Source organism: Triticum urartu, chromosome 3 (assembly GCF_003073215.2).
Source record: "Triticum urartu cultivar G1812 chromosome 3, Tu2.1, whole genome shotgun sequence".
NCBI classification, from domain to species: domain Eukaryota; kingdom Viridiplantae; phylum Streptophyta; class Magnoliopsida; order Poales; family Poaceae; genus Triticum; species Triticum urartu.
This window is the reverse complement of record NC_053024.1, coordinates 696,780,355-696,796,281: the sequence shown is the minus strand read 5'-3', so window position 1 is coordinate 696,796,281 and position 15,927 is coordinate 696,780,355.

Here is a 15,927-nt window from a genome sequence, read left to right as displayed (position 1 = left end):
TCACTTTATATTGCCAGTTGTGATACGGACCTTTATTATGCAGTCCATCGCTTTTATTGCTTCCATATCACAAGATCGTATAAAGTTTATTTTCTCCACACTAATAAATCGTACATATTTAGAGAGCAATTTTTATTGCATGCAACATGACAACTTACTTGAAGGATCTTACTCAATCCATAGGTAGATATGGTGGACACTCATGGCAAAACTGGTTTTAAGGGTATTCAGAAGCACAAGTAGTATCTCTACTTGGTGCAAAGAATTTGGCTAGCATGAGAGGGAAAGGCAAGCTCAACATGTTGGATGATCCATGACAATATACTTTATTTCCGATATAAGAAAACATAACCCATTACATTGTCTTCCTTGTCCAACATCAACTCTTTAGCATGTCATACTTTAATGAGTGCTCACAATCATAAAAGATGTCCAAGATAGTATATTTATATGTGAAAACCTCTCTTTCTTTATTACTTCCTATTAATTGCAACGATGACCAAAACTATGTTTGTCAACTCTCAACAACTTTTATTCATCATACTCTTTATATGTGAAGTCATTACTCTCCATAAGACTCGATTACATAGAAGGATCATAAAGCAAAACTCAAAACTAAATCATACTAAAACTTTATTCTACTAGATCAAGATATTACCAAAAGGATCTAACTAAGAAAAACGGTAAAGATAGGAGTGTGATGGTGATACGATACCGGGGCACCTCCCCCAAGCTTGGCAGTTGCCAAGGGGAGTGCCCGTACCCATGTGATTATATCTCTTTCTTCGGAGGTGGTGACGATGGAGTCAATTGTGCCTTCAGCTATTTCATATTGTATTTGAGAAGAGCAATTTCCTCCTTTAAATCATCGACTTTCGTTTCTAGCTTTAAGATCTTGTCACATAAATCTCCTTTGCTTTTCTGCCGAAAAGGAGAAGGAATAGATCGGTTGTTAGACAGTTTAGCCCTCTTAGGAAGACTAGACTTCTTGAACTTCACGTGCTTATCCCCAGGTTGAGGTAGAGGGACATCCTCCTCCTCCGAACTTGAATCATTGATCTTCATCAAATGAGCATCCTCTTCATCATCCGTAGTTCGACCACAAGGAGATAGATCCCCATAGGTCTTTGGGTCAGCAACGAGATATGAGACATAGCTCTCTCCGTCAAAATCCTGAGATGACATCTTGCTCCAAACCTGCTACAGAAATAGCTCAAAACAAAAACAGAGGCGTGGTACGGTGGTCAAAACCTTCGGGAGATTATATAATGAATTTTTACCGACCAAAAGAAGTATCGTGCAAGAAAACGGAGTCCGAAGAGCACACGAGGTTCCCACGAGGCAGGGGCGCGCCCCCACCCTCGTGGATGGTGGGTGGTCCCTCTATGGTACTTTCTTCGCTCAGTATATTTTATTAATTCCAAAAATAACTTCCGTGGAGTTTCAGGACTTTTGGAGTTGTGCAGAATAGGTCTCTAATATTTTCTCCTTTTGCAGCCCAGAATTCCAGCTGCCGGCATCCTCCCTCTTCATGTAAACCTTGTAAAATAAGAGAGAATAGGCATAAGTATTGTGACATAACGTGTAATAACAGCCCATAATGCAATAAATATCGATATAAAAGCATGATGCAAAATGGACGTATCATGCTACTACGAGTCTCTAGGGTTTGCGGATCGTCAGCAAGGCAAGTAACACTTTGATCATACCCCTTTATTACCCAGTTTTTATGCATTAGTTTCAACCCCCAAACATTGCATGAGTAGGATTAATAACATGTGGGTATTGGGAAGTAGATGATGAGGTAGAACCTATTGCCATTTATATCAAACCCTGGGAGTTACTTCTACGTTATGCTTATACTACTATGCTATGCTAGTAGACGTGGTTTGGTTTGAGAGATCCATGACAGATGTGAGAGTATTATTAATGGTTAAACTTAAGGTGGCTATTTTAATACACATCTGGGTGGATTGGTTGCTGGCACCTGGAGAATCCAGTGTTGTCCTAGGATATCCCGGAGTACCCTGTGATCATCCTATGGTTCGCCACCCAGGCTCAAAGAGATCATAAGATTATTCATGCTAGAAACTTCCGTGTGCAGCCACAAGACATTATGGGCTCTGGCATAGTTGAGTATGTTGCGTGACCTCTTCCAGTGGTAGGCTAGCAGATGTAGGGGACGTAGGTGGTACTATCTACCCAGAGTTTAATGCTTCTGAAAGGCTGTGTCTCGGCCATCCGTTTCTCAAACACCATGTAGTGCGAGAAATCCAATGAAGGAGATCGAGTCTTGTGGGAAAAAGTGTGCAAACCTCTGCAGAGTGTACACACTAATCATGGTTAGCCGTGTCCCCAGTTATGGACATCTTGAGTATCTGGTTCCTGAATTATTGATTTGATTTCATCACTCTAAATTAATTTGATGGGTTCTTAATACTGTTTAATTGGGATTGAGTTGGAGGAACCTTCTCAATGTTTATCAACTATCATGATAGTTAAACAAAATATATTCCTTTGTTGTAGGGAAAAATTGGCTTTTCGCAAAAACATGATAACCATAGAGCCTCCACCAGCCATATATGCATATAGTTATAGCCATTACCTGTTCATTGCTCTACAGTGTTATTTTGCCAGCATATTCCATGTGCTCACCCCTTTTCGGGCTGCAACGTGTTATGTTGCAGAATTTTCAGACGAAGAGTAAGGTGCGCTAGGTCGTTGTCGTGCACTCAGCTATGCCGTTAGAGTTGATGGACTCATTTACCTTCGATGCTTCCGCAGTTATTTTATTTAGATGGCCTTAAGCCATATTATTGTTATAAGTTCACTTTTGAGACATTTGATGTAATAAGTGTGTGATTGCACTCTGTTATGAATGAAGGAAATATGCCCTAGAGGCAATAATAAAGTTATTATTTATTTCCTTATATCATGATAAATGTTTATTATTCATGCTAGAATTGTATTAACCGGAAACATAATACATGTGTGAATACATAGACAAACAGAGTGTCACCATTATGCCTCTACTTGACTAGCTTGTTGATCAAAGATGGTCATGTTTCCTAACCATAGACATGAGTTGTCATTTGATTAACAGGATCACATCATTAGGAGAATGATGTGATTGACTTGACCCATTCCGTTAGCTTAGCACTTGATCGTTTAGTTTGTTGTTATTGTTGGGGAATGTTGCAGAAAACAAAAAATTTCCTACGGTTTCACCAAGATCCATCTATGAGTTCATCTAGCAACGAGTGATCGGATTGCATCTACATACCTTTGTAGATCGCGAGCGGAAGTGTTCAAGAGAACGGGGATGAGGGAGTCATACTCGACGTGATCCAAATCACCGGAGATCCTAGCGCCGAACGGACGGCACCTCCGCGTTCAACACACGTACGGTCAGCGTGACGTCTCCTCCTTCTTGATCCAGCAAGGGGGAAGGAGAGGTTGATGAAGACCCAGCAGCACGACGGCGTGGTGGTGGATGCAGCAGTCACCGCAGCAGGGCTTCGCCGTTCTTCTGCGAGAGGGAGAGGTGTAGCAGGGGAGAGGGAGGCGCCAAGAGTCAAGGGTGTGGCTGCCCCTCCCCCCTTTATATAGGCTCCCCAAGGGGGGGCGCCAGCCCTAGGAGATGGGATCTCCTATGGGGGGCGGCGGCCAAGGGTGGAGTGGCCCCCAAGGCAAGTGGGGTGCCCCCCCACCCTAGGGTTTCCAACCCTAGGCGCAGGGGGTGGGCCAAGGGGGGCGCACCAGCCCACTATGGGCTGGTTCCCCTCCCCACTCCAGCCCATGGGGCCCTCCAGGATGGGTGGCCCCACCCGGTGGACCATCGGGACCCATCCGGTGGTCCCGGTACAATACCGGTGACCCCCAAAACTCTCCCGATGGCCGAAACTGCACTTCCTATATATAATTCTTCACCTCCGGACCCTTTCGAAACTCCTCGTGACGTCCGGGATCTCATCCGGGACTCCGAACAACTTTCGGTTTACTGCATATTCATATCTCTACAACCCTAGCGTCACCGAACCTTAAGTGTGTAGACCCTACGGGTCCGGGAGACATGTAGACATGACCGAGATGGCTCTCCGGTCAATAACCAACAGCGGGATCTGGATACCCATGTTGGCTCCCACATGCTCCTCGATGATCTCATCGGATGAACCACGATGTCGAGGATTCAAGCAACCCCGTATACAATTCCCTTTGTCAATCGGTACGTTACTTGCCCGAGATTCGATCGTCGGTATCCCAATACCTCGTTCAATCTCGTTACCGTCAAGTCACTTTACTCGTACCGTAATGCATGATCCCGTGACCAGACACTTGGTCACTTTGAGCTCATTATGATGATGCATTACCGAGTGGGCCCAGAGATACCTCTCCGTCATACGGAGTGAAAAATCCCAGTCTTGATCCGTGTCAACCCAACAGACACTTTCGGAGATACCCGTAGTATACCTTTATAGTCACCCAGTTACGTTGTGACGTTTGGTACACCCAAAGCACTCCTACGGTATCCGGGAGTTACACGATCTCATGGTCTAAGGAAAAGATACTTGACATTGGAAAAACTCTAGCAAACGAACTATACGATCTTGTGCTATGTTTAGGATTGGGTCTTGTCCATCACATCATTCTCCTAATGATGTGATCTCGTTATCAATGACATCCAATGTCCATAGTCAGGAAACCATGACTATCTGTTGATCAACGAGCTAGTCAACTAGAGGCTTACTAGGGACATGTTGGTGTCTATTATTCACACATGTATTACGATTTCCGGATAACACAATTATAGCATGAATAAAAGACAATTATCATGAACAAGGAAATATAATAATAATCCTTTTATTATTGCCTCTAGGGCATATTTCCAACAGTCTCCCACTTGCACTAGAGTCAATAATCTAGTTACATTGTGATGAATCGAACACCCATAGAGTTCTGGTGTTGATCATGTTTTGCCCTAGGGAGAGGTTTAGTCAACGGATCTGCGACATTCAGATCCGTATGTACTTTACAAATATCTATGTCTCCATCTTGAACATTTTCACGAATGGAGTTGAAGCGACGCTTGATGTGCCTGTCTTCTTGTGAAACCTGGGCTCCTTGGCAAGTGCAATAGCTCCAGTGTTGTCACAGAAGAGCTTGATCGGCCCCGACGCATTGGGTATGACTCCTAGGTCGGTGATGAACTCCTTCACCCAAATTGCTTCATGTGCTGCCTCCGAGGCTGCCATGTACTCCGCTTCACATGTAGATCCCGCCACGACGCTCTGCTTGCAGCTGCACCAGCTTACTGCTCCACCATTCAACATATACACGTATCCGGTTTGTGACTTAGAGTCATCCAGATCTGTGTCGAAGCTAGCGTCGACGTAACCCTTTACGACGAGCTCTTCGTCACCTCCATAAACGAGAAACATTGTCCTTAGTCCTTTTCAGGTACTTCAGGATATTCTTGACCGCTGTCCAGTGTTCCTTGCCGGGATTACTTTGGTACCTTCCTACCAAACTTACAGCAAGGTTTACATCAGGTCTGGTACACAGCATGGCATACATAATAGACCTATGGCTGAGGCATAGGGGATGACACTCATCTCTTCTATATCTTCTGCCGTGGTCGGACATTGAGCTGAGCTCAATTTCACACCTTGCAACACAGGCAAGAACCCCTTCTTAGACTGATCCATATTGAACTTCTTCAATATCTTATCAAGGTATGTGCTTTGTGAAAGACCTATGAGGCGTCTTGATCTATCTCTATAGATCTTGATGCCTAATATATAAGCAGCTTCTCCAAGGTCCTTCATTGAAAAACTCTTATTCAAGTAGGCCTTAATGCTGTCCAAAAGCTCTATATCATTTCCCATCAAAAGTATGTCATCTACATATAATATGAGAAATGCTACAGAGCTCCCACTCACTTTCTTGTAAACGCAGGCTTCTCCATAAGTCTGCATAAACCCAAACGCTTTGATCATCTCATCAAAGCGAATGTTCCAACTCCGAGATGCTTGCACCAGCCCATAAATCGAGCGTTGGAGCTTGCACACCTTGTCAGCATTCTTAGGATCGACAAAACCTTCCGGCTGCATCATATACAATTCTTCCTTAAGGAAACCATTAAGGAATGCCGTTTTGACGTCCATTTGCCATATCTCATAATCATAGAATGCGAATTGCTAACATGATTCGGACGGACTTCAGCTTCGCTACGGTGAGAAAGTCTCATCGTAGTCAACCCCTTGAACTTGTCGATAACCCTTAGCGACAAGCCGAGCTTTATAGATGGTCACATTACCATCCGCGTCTGTCTTCTTCTTAAAGATCCATTTATTTTCTATGGCTCGCCGATCATCGGGGCAAGTCAGTCAAAGTCCATACTTCATTTTCATACATGGATCCTATCTCGGATTTCATGGCTTCTAGCCATTTGTCGGAATCCGGGCCCGCCATCGCTTCTTCATAGTTCGAAGGTTCACCGTTGTCTAACAACATGATTTCCAAGACAGGGTTGCCATACCACTCTGGTGCGGAACGTGTCCTTGTGGACCTACGAAGTTCAGTAGCAACTTGATCTGAAGTTTCATGATCATCATCATTAACTTCCTCTCTAGTCGGTGCAGGCACCTCAGGAACATTTTCTTGAGTTGCGCCATTTCCGGTTCAAGAGGTAATACTTCATCAAGTTCTACTTTCCTCCCACTTACTTCTTTCGAGAGAAACTCTTTCTCTAGAAAGGATCCATTCTTGGCAACAAAGATCTTGCCTTCGGATCTGAGGTAGAAGGTATACCCAATAGTTTCTTTAGGGTATCCTATGAAGACGCATTTTTCTGACTTGGGTTCGAGCTTTTCAGGTTGAAGTTTCTTGACATAAGCATCGCATCCCCAAACTTTTAGAAACGACAGCTTAGGTTTCTTCCCAAACCATAATTCATACGGTGTCGTCTCAACGGATTTCGACGGAGCCCTATTTAAAGTGAATGCGGCAGTCTCTAAAGCATAGCCCCAAAATGATAGCGGTAAATCGGTAAGAGACATCATAGATCGCACCATATCTAATAGAGTGCGATTACGACGTTCGGACACACCATTACGCTTGAGGTGTTCCAGGCGGCGTGAGTTGTGAAACTATTCCATATTTTCTTAAGTGTGTGCCAAATTCGTGACTCAAGTATTCTCCCCCACGATCTGATCGCAAGAACTTGATTTTCCTATCACGTTGATTCTCAACCTCACTCTGAAATTCCTTGAACTTTTCAAAGGTCTCAGACTTGTGTTTCATTAAATAGACATACCCATATCTACTCAAGTCATCAGTGAGGGTGAGAACATAACGATAGCCACAGCGAGCCACAACACTCATTGGACCGCACACATCAGTATGTATGATTTCCAATAAGTTGGTTGCTCGCTCCATTGTTCTTGAGAACGGAGTCTTGGTCATTTTACCCATGAGGCATGGTTCACATGTGTCAAATGATTCGTAATCGAGAGACTCTAAAAGTCCATCTGCATGGAGCTTCTTCATGTGTTTGACACCTATGTGACCAAGGCGGCAGTGCCACAAGTATGTGGGACTATCATTATCAACCTTACATCTTTTGGTATTCACACTATGAATATGTGTAACATTACGCTCGAGATTCATTAAGAATAAACCATTCACCATTGGAGCATGACCATAAAACATATCTCTCATATAAATAGAACAACCATTATTCTCGGATTTAAATGAGTAGCCATCTCGAATTAAACGAGATCCTGATACAATGTTCATGCTCAAAGCTGGCACTAAATAACAATTATTGAGGTTTAAAACTAATCCCGTAGGTAAATGTAGAGGTAGCGTGCCGACGGCGATCACATCGACCTTGGAACCATTCCCGACGCGCATCGTCACCTCGTCCTTCGCCAGTCTCCGCTTATTCCGCAGCTCCTGCTTTGAGTTACAAATGTGAGCAACGCACCGGTATCAAATACCCAGGAGCTACTACGAGTACTGGTAAGGTACACATCAATTACATGTATATCACATATACCTTTCGTTTGGAAATATGCCCTAGAGGCAATAATAAATTGGTTTATTATTATATTTCCTTGTTCATGATAATCGTTTATTATCCATGCTAGAATTGTATTGATAGGAAACTCAGATACATGTGTGGATACATAGACAACACCATGTCCCTAGTAAGCCTCTAGTTGACTAGCTCATTGATCAATAGATGGTTACGGTTTCCTGACCATGGACATTCGATGTCATTGATAACGGGATCACATCATTAGGAGAATGATGTGATGGACAAGACCCAATCCTAAGCATAGCACTAGATCGTGTAGTTTGTATGCTAAAGCTTTTCTAATGTCAAGTATCATTTCCTTAGACCATGAGATTGTGCAACTCCCGGATACCGTAGGAGTGCTTTGGGTGTGCCAAATGTCACAATGTAACTGGGTGACTATAAAGGTGCACTACGGGTATCTCCGAAAGTGTCTGTTGGGTTGGCATGAATCGAGAATGGGATTTGTCACTTCGTGTGACGGAGAGGTATCTCTGGGCCCACTCGGTAGGACATCATCATAATGTGCACAATGTGATCAAGGAGTTGATCACGGGATGATGTGTTACGGAACGAGTAAAGAGACTTGCCGGTAATGAGATTGAACAAGGTATCGGGATACCGACGATCGAATCTCGGGCAAGTATCGTACCGATAGACAAAGGGAATTGTATACGGGATTGATTAAGTCCTTGACATCGTGGTTCATCCGATGAGATCATCGTGGAACATGTGGGAGCCAACATGGGTATCCAGATCCCGCTGTTGGTTATTGACCGGAGAACGTCTCGGTCATGTCTGCATGTCTCCCGAACCCGTAGGGTCTACACACTTAAGGTTCGATGACGCTAGGGTTATAAAGGAAGTTTGCATGTGGTTACCGAATGTTGTTCGGTGTCCCGGATGAGATCCTGGACGTCACGAGGAGTTCCGGAATGGTCCGGAGGTAAAGATTTATATATGGGAAGTCTTGTTTTGGTCACCGGAAAAGTTTCGGGGTTTATCGGTAACGTACCGGGACCACCGGGAGGGTCCCGGGGGTCCACCAAGTGGGGCCACCAGTCCCGGAGGCTTGCGTGGGCCAAGAGTGGTGAGGGACCAGCCCCTGAGTGGGCTGGTGCGCCTCCCACAAGGCCCAAGGCGCAGCAAAGGAGGAGAAGGGGAAACCCTAGGCTTAGATGGGCCCTAAGGCCCACCCTAGGGGGCGCCCCCCCTCTCCCCCTCTTGGCCGCCACCCCAAGACCCATCTAGGGCTGCCGCCCCTCTAGGGGTGGGAACCCTAGAGGGGGCGCACCCTCCTCCCCTTCCCCTATATATATGAGGCCTAGGGGCTGCCCAATACACGCGATTTGATCTCTCTCGTTGGTGCAGCCCTCCCTCTCTTTCTCCTCATATCCCGTGGTACTTGGCGAAGCCCTGCAGGATTGCCACACTCCTCCACCACCACCACGCCGTTGTGCTGCTGCTGGATGGAGTCTTCCTCAACCTCTCCCTCTCTCCTTGCTGGATCAAGGCGTGGGAGACATCGTCGGGCTGTACGTGTGTTGAACGCGGAGGTGCCGTCCGTTCGGCACTAGGATCATCGGTGATTTGGATCACGACGAGTACGACTCCATCAACCCCGTTCTCTTGAACGCTTCCACGCACGATCTACAAGGGTATGTAGATCCACTCCTCCCTCGTTGCTAGATGACTCCATAGATTGATCTTGGTGACACGTAGGAAAATTTTGAATTATTGCTACGTTCCCCAACACTTTCGTGATGCCGGCCTTCTTGTCCACTAAGTATTTGCGGCAGTTCCACTTCCAGTGACCACTTCCCTTGCAATAAAAACACTCAGTCTCGGGCTTGGGTCCATTCTTTGGCTTCTTCCCGGCAGCTTGCTTACCGGGCGCGGCAACTCCCTTGCCGTCCTTCTTGAAGTTCTTCTTACCCTTGCCTTTCTTGAACTTAGTGATTTTATTCACCATCAACACTTGATGTTCCTTTTTGACTTCTACCTCTGCTGATTTCAGCATTGCAAATACTTCAGGAATGGTCTTTTCCATCCCCTGCATATTGAAGTTCATCACAAAGCTCTTGTAGCTCGGTGGAAGCGACTGAAGGATTCTGTCAATGACCGCGTCATCCGGGAGATTAACTCCCAGCTGAGTCAAGCGGTTATGTAATCCAGACATAGTGAGTATGTGCTCACTAACAGAACTGTTTTCCTCCATCTTACAGCTGAAGAACTTGTCGGAGACTTCATATCTCTCAACCCGGGCATGAGCTTGAAAAACCATTTTCAGCTCTTCGAACATCTCATATGCTCCATGTCTCTCAAAACGCTTTTGGAGCCCCGGTTCTAAGCTGTAAAGCATGCCGCACTGAACGAGGGAGTAATCATTGGAACGTGTCTGCCAAGCAATCATAACGTCTTGTTCTGCAGGGAGAGCAGGTGCTTCACCTAGAGGTGCTTGTAGGACATAATCTTTCTTGGCATCTATGAGGATGATCCTCAGGTTCCGGACCCAGTCCGTATAGTTGCTGCCATCGTCTTTCATCTTGGTTTTCTCTAGGAACGCGTTGAAGTTGAGTACAACATTGGCCATTTGATCTACAAGACATGTTGTAAAGGTTTTAGACTAAGTTCATGATAATTAAGTTCATCTAATCAAATTATTCAATGAACTCCCACTCAGATAGACATCCCTCTAGTCATCTAAGTATAACATGATCCGAGTTAACTAGGCCGTGTCCGATCATCACGTGAGACGGACTAGTCAATGTCGGTGAACATCTTCATGTTGATCGTATCTTCTATACGACTCATGCTCGACCTTTCGGTCTTCTGTGTTCCGAGGCCATGTCTGTACATGCTAGGCTCGTCAAGTCAACCTAAGTGTTTGCATGTGTAAATCTGTCTTACACCCGTTGTATGTGAACGTTGGGATCTATCACACCCGATCATCACGTGGTGCTTCGAAACAACAAACTGTCGCAACGGTGCACAGTTAGGGGGAACACTTTCTTGAAATTATTATGAGGGATCATCTTATTTACTACCGTCGTTCTAAGTAAACAATATGTAAAACATGATAAACATCACATGCAATCAAATAATAATAGTGACATGATATGGCCAATATCACATAGCTCCTTTGATCTCCATCTTGGGGCTCCATGATCATCTTGTCACCGGCATGACACCATGATCTCCATCATCATGATCTCCATCATCGTGTCTCCATGAAGTTGCTTGCCAACTATTACTTCTACTACTATGGCTAACACGTTTGGCAATAAAGTAAAGTAATTTACATGGCGTTTCTCAATGACACGCAGGTCATGCAAAAAATAAAGACAACTCCTATGGCTCCTGCCGGTTGTCATACTCATCGACATGCAAGTCGTGATTCCTATTACAAGAACATGATCTCATACATCACATATATCATTCATCATTCATCACAACTTTGGCCATATCACATCACAAAACACTTGCTGCAAAAACAAGTTAGACGTCCTCTAATTGTTGTTGCAAGTTTTACGTGGCTGCAAGAGGGTTCTAGCAAGAACGTTTTCTTACCTACGTTAAAGCCACAACGTGATTTGTCAACTTCTATTTACCCTTCATAAGGACCCTTTTCGTCGAATCCGCTCCAACTAAAGTGGGAGAGACAGACACCCGCCAGCCACCTTATGCAACTAGTGCATGTTAGTCGGTGGAACTGGTCTCACGTAAGCGTACGTGTAAGGTTGGTCCGGGCCGCTTCATCCCACAATACCGCTGAAGCAAAATAAGACTAGTAGCGGCAAGAAAGTTGACAACATCTATGCCCACAACAAATTGTGTCCTACTCGTGCAAAGAGAACTACGCATAGACCTGGCTCATGATGCCACTGTTGGGGAACGTTGCAGAAAACAAAAAATTTCCTACGGTTTCACCAAGATCCATCTATGAGTTCATCTAGCAACGAGTGATCGGATTGCATCTACATACCTTTGTAGATCGCGAGCGGAAGCGTTCAAGAGAACGGGGATGAGGGAGTCGTACTCGACGTGATCCAAATCACCGGAGATCCTAGCGCTGAATGGACGGCACCTCCGCGTTCAACACATGTACGGTCAGCGTGACGTCTCCTCCTTCTTGATCCAGCAAGGGGGAAGGAGAGGTTGATGAAGACCCAGCAGAACGACGGCGTGGTGGTGGATGTAGCAGTCACCGCAGCAGGGCTTCGCCGTTCTTCTGCGAGAGGGAGAGGTGTAGCAGGGGAGAGGGAGGCGCCAAGAGTCAAGGGTGTGGCTGCCCCTCCCTCCCCCCTTTATATAGGCTCCCCAAGGGGGTGCCGGCCCTAGGAGATGGGATCTCCTAGGGGGGGCGTCCAAGGGTGGAGTGGCCCCCAAGGCAAGTGGGGCGCCCCCCCCACCCTAGGGTTTCCAACCCTAGGCGCAGGGGGTGGGCCAAGGGGGGCGCACCAGCCCACCATGGGCTGGTTCCCCTCCCCACTTCAGCCCATGGGGCCCTCCGGGATGGGTGGCCCCACCCGGTGGACCACCGGGACCCATCCGGTGGTCCTGGTACAATACCGGTGACCCCCGAAACTCTCCTGATGGCCGAAACTGCACTTCCTATATATAATTCTTCACCTCCGTACCATTTAGGAACTCCTCGTGACGTCCGGGATCTCATCCGGGACTCCGAACAACTTTCGGTTTACTGCATATTCATATCTCTACAACCCTAGCGTCACCGAACCTTAAGTGTGTAGACCCTACGGGTTCGGGAGACATGTAGACATGACCGAGACGGCTCTCCGGCCAATAACCAACAGCGGGATCTGGATACCCATGTTGGCTCCCACATGCTCCTCGATGATCTCATCGGATGAACCACGATGTCGAGGATTCAAGCAACCCCGTATACAATTCCCTTTGTCAATCGGTACGTTACTTGCCCGAGATTTGATCGTCGGTATCCTAATACCTCGTTCAATCTTGTTACCGGCAAGTCACTTTACTCGTACCGTAATGCATGATCCCGTGACCAGACACTTGGTCACTTTGAGCTCATTATGATGATGCATTACCGAGTGGGCCCAGAGATACCTCTCCGTCATACGGAGTGACAAATCCCAGTCTTGATCCGTGTCAACCCAACAGACACTTTCGGGAGATACCTGTAGTACCTTTATAGTCACCCAGTTACGTTGTGACGTTTGGTACACCCAAAGCACTCCTACGGTATCCGGGAGTTACACGATCTCATGGTCTAAGGAAAAGATACTTGACATTGAAACTCTAGCAAACGAACTATACGATCTTGTGCTATGTTTAGGATTGGGTCTTGTCCATCACATCATTCTCCTAATGATGTGATCTCGTTATCAATGACATCCAATGTCCATAGTCAGGAAACCATGACTATCTGTTGATCAACGAGCTAGTCAACTAGAGGCTTACTAGGGACATGTTGGTGTCTTGTTATTCACACATGTATTACGATTTCCGGATAACACAATTATAGCATGAATAAAGACAATCATCATGAACAAGGAAATATAATAATAATGCTTTTATTATTGCCTCTAGGGCATATTTCCAACATGCCCGAGTACTTCGATCTGGCGGACCTTTAATTTATCTGAACTTGGTTTACCGTTGAATATCTTATGAATCTCCTGCTGAGTGAACCCATTCTTCATTCGAGACAACTTTTGTATTCGCAGCGCAGCTCCGAAGGAGAGGGAAGCAGTCGACCCATGTCTTGTCGCCCTTGCGGGTCGGCGGGAGTGCGCATCGTATTTGTGGCGAAGCTCTCCAGGGGAAGGTGCGGTCGACCCACACCTTGTTACTGCAGAGCGGGACGGAGCGCACATTGTATTTGTGGCGAAGCTCCCCAGGAGAGTGGCAGTCGACCTGCCCTCGTCGTCCTTGAGGATTGAGATGTGTTTCGTACTTAGGCGAGTTCTGACTGCAGCTACCCGAGTGGGATCTCTCAGGTAGTTCTGACGACTTGCTGCCATTAGGGTGCTGTCGGTGTCAAACGGCGGATCTCGGGTAGGGGGTCCCGAACTGTGCGTCTAGGCCGGATGGTAATGAGGCAGGGAACACGATGTTTTACCCAGGTTCGGGCCCTCTTGATGGAGGTAAAACCCTACGTCCTGCTTGATTAATATTGATGATATGGGTAGTACAAGAGTGGATCTACCACGAGATCAAGGAGGCTAAACCCTAGAAGCTAGCCTATGGTATGATTGTTGTCTATGGAGTTGATGATGTTGTCCTACGGACTAAAACCCTCCGGTTTATATAGACACCGGATAGGGTTAGGGTTACATAGAGTCGGTTACAATGGTAGGAGATCTTGAATATCCGCATCGCCAAGCTTGCCTTCCACGCCAAGGAAAGTCCCATCCGGACACGGGACGAAGTCTTCAATCTTGTATCTTCATAGTCCAGGAGTCCGGCTGAAGGTATAGTCCGGCTATCCGAACACCCCCTAATCCAGGACTCCCTCAGTAGCCCCTGAACCAGGCTTCAATGACGACGAGTCCGGCGCGCAAATTGTCTTCGGCATTGCAAGGCGGGTTCCTCCTCCAAGTCCTTCATAGAAGATTGTAAACACCAAGAGTAGTGTCCGGCTCTTAAATAAGTTTCCACATATTGCCATAGAGAGAATAATATTAACACAAATCAAATCTGCTGACGTATTCTGCAGTGCGTCATCACACTACAGCCAAGTCCTTTACTCGAATCGTTTTTACTTTTCCACCTCAGCATGTTTTGCGAGGCGGTTTCCTTGGCACGTCTTGTCAAAGCAGAGATCGTGTACCCTTTTTACGGGATTCTCATCAATACGGACGTGGGTAACCCAACCGCGCCATTTATCACGGCGCTTGGGAGGCAAGCGAGTTTTACTAGGCTGGTGGGGACGCACAACCGCATCCGCCCATATAAGGATAAGGATCCACCTTTTTACCTATGCCTTCTTCCTCCCTTTGCCTATCCATCTCCTCGCGCACCGAGCTCCAGCGCCCAAGCCCGCACTTCCCACCTCAACCTTCTCCAGCAATGTCTGGAGCGGGAGGCAAGTGGATGGTCTCCTCCGTCATGGAGGGCGAAAAAAAAGCTAAGGAAGGCCGGATACTGTCCAAGACATCGCGCACCGGCTTCCCGAAGAGGGCAGCTTCTCCCCACCCCAAGGCCCCATGAGAGGGTAGTATTCCTTCCCCACTTCCTCCGCGGACTGGGTTTTCCACTCCACCCATTTGTCCGGGGGCTCATGTTCTACTACGGCCTGGATTTCCACGATCTGGCTCCGAACTTCATCCTCAACATCTCGGCGTTTATCGTCGTGTGCGAGGCTTTCGCGTCCGCCCCCATTTCGGCCTCTGGCTCAAGACCTTCAACGTCAAGCCCAAGGTGGTGCGCGCCAGGCGGAGTGCGGAGGCGCCATGGCGGGCAAGATGGCCAACGTCCTATGGTTCGAGGGCTCTTTCGTGGAGACCCTAAAGGGATGGCAAGCCGGGTGGTTTTATATCACCGAGCCACGCGATCCGAATGGACCGCAGCCCCCGAGTTCCGATCCGGACCCCCCACGCGGCTTATGTCCTGGAAAGAGACGGGCCTGTCGTGGGGTGACGAAAAAGAGGTGACCGGATTGCAAACATGCATCCAGTCCCTGGTGAACAAGCCAATCCGGCTTGTTAATGTAATCCAGGTTATGCTCGTCCGCCGGATCCTCCCGTGCCAACAACGGGATTTTAATCTGTGGGAGTTCGACCCGGCGCAGCACCAAACCCTTAAGGCTCTTCGACACGATATGAAGACGTCTGGAAGGTGCTATTCAAGGGCGCCGAGGC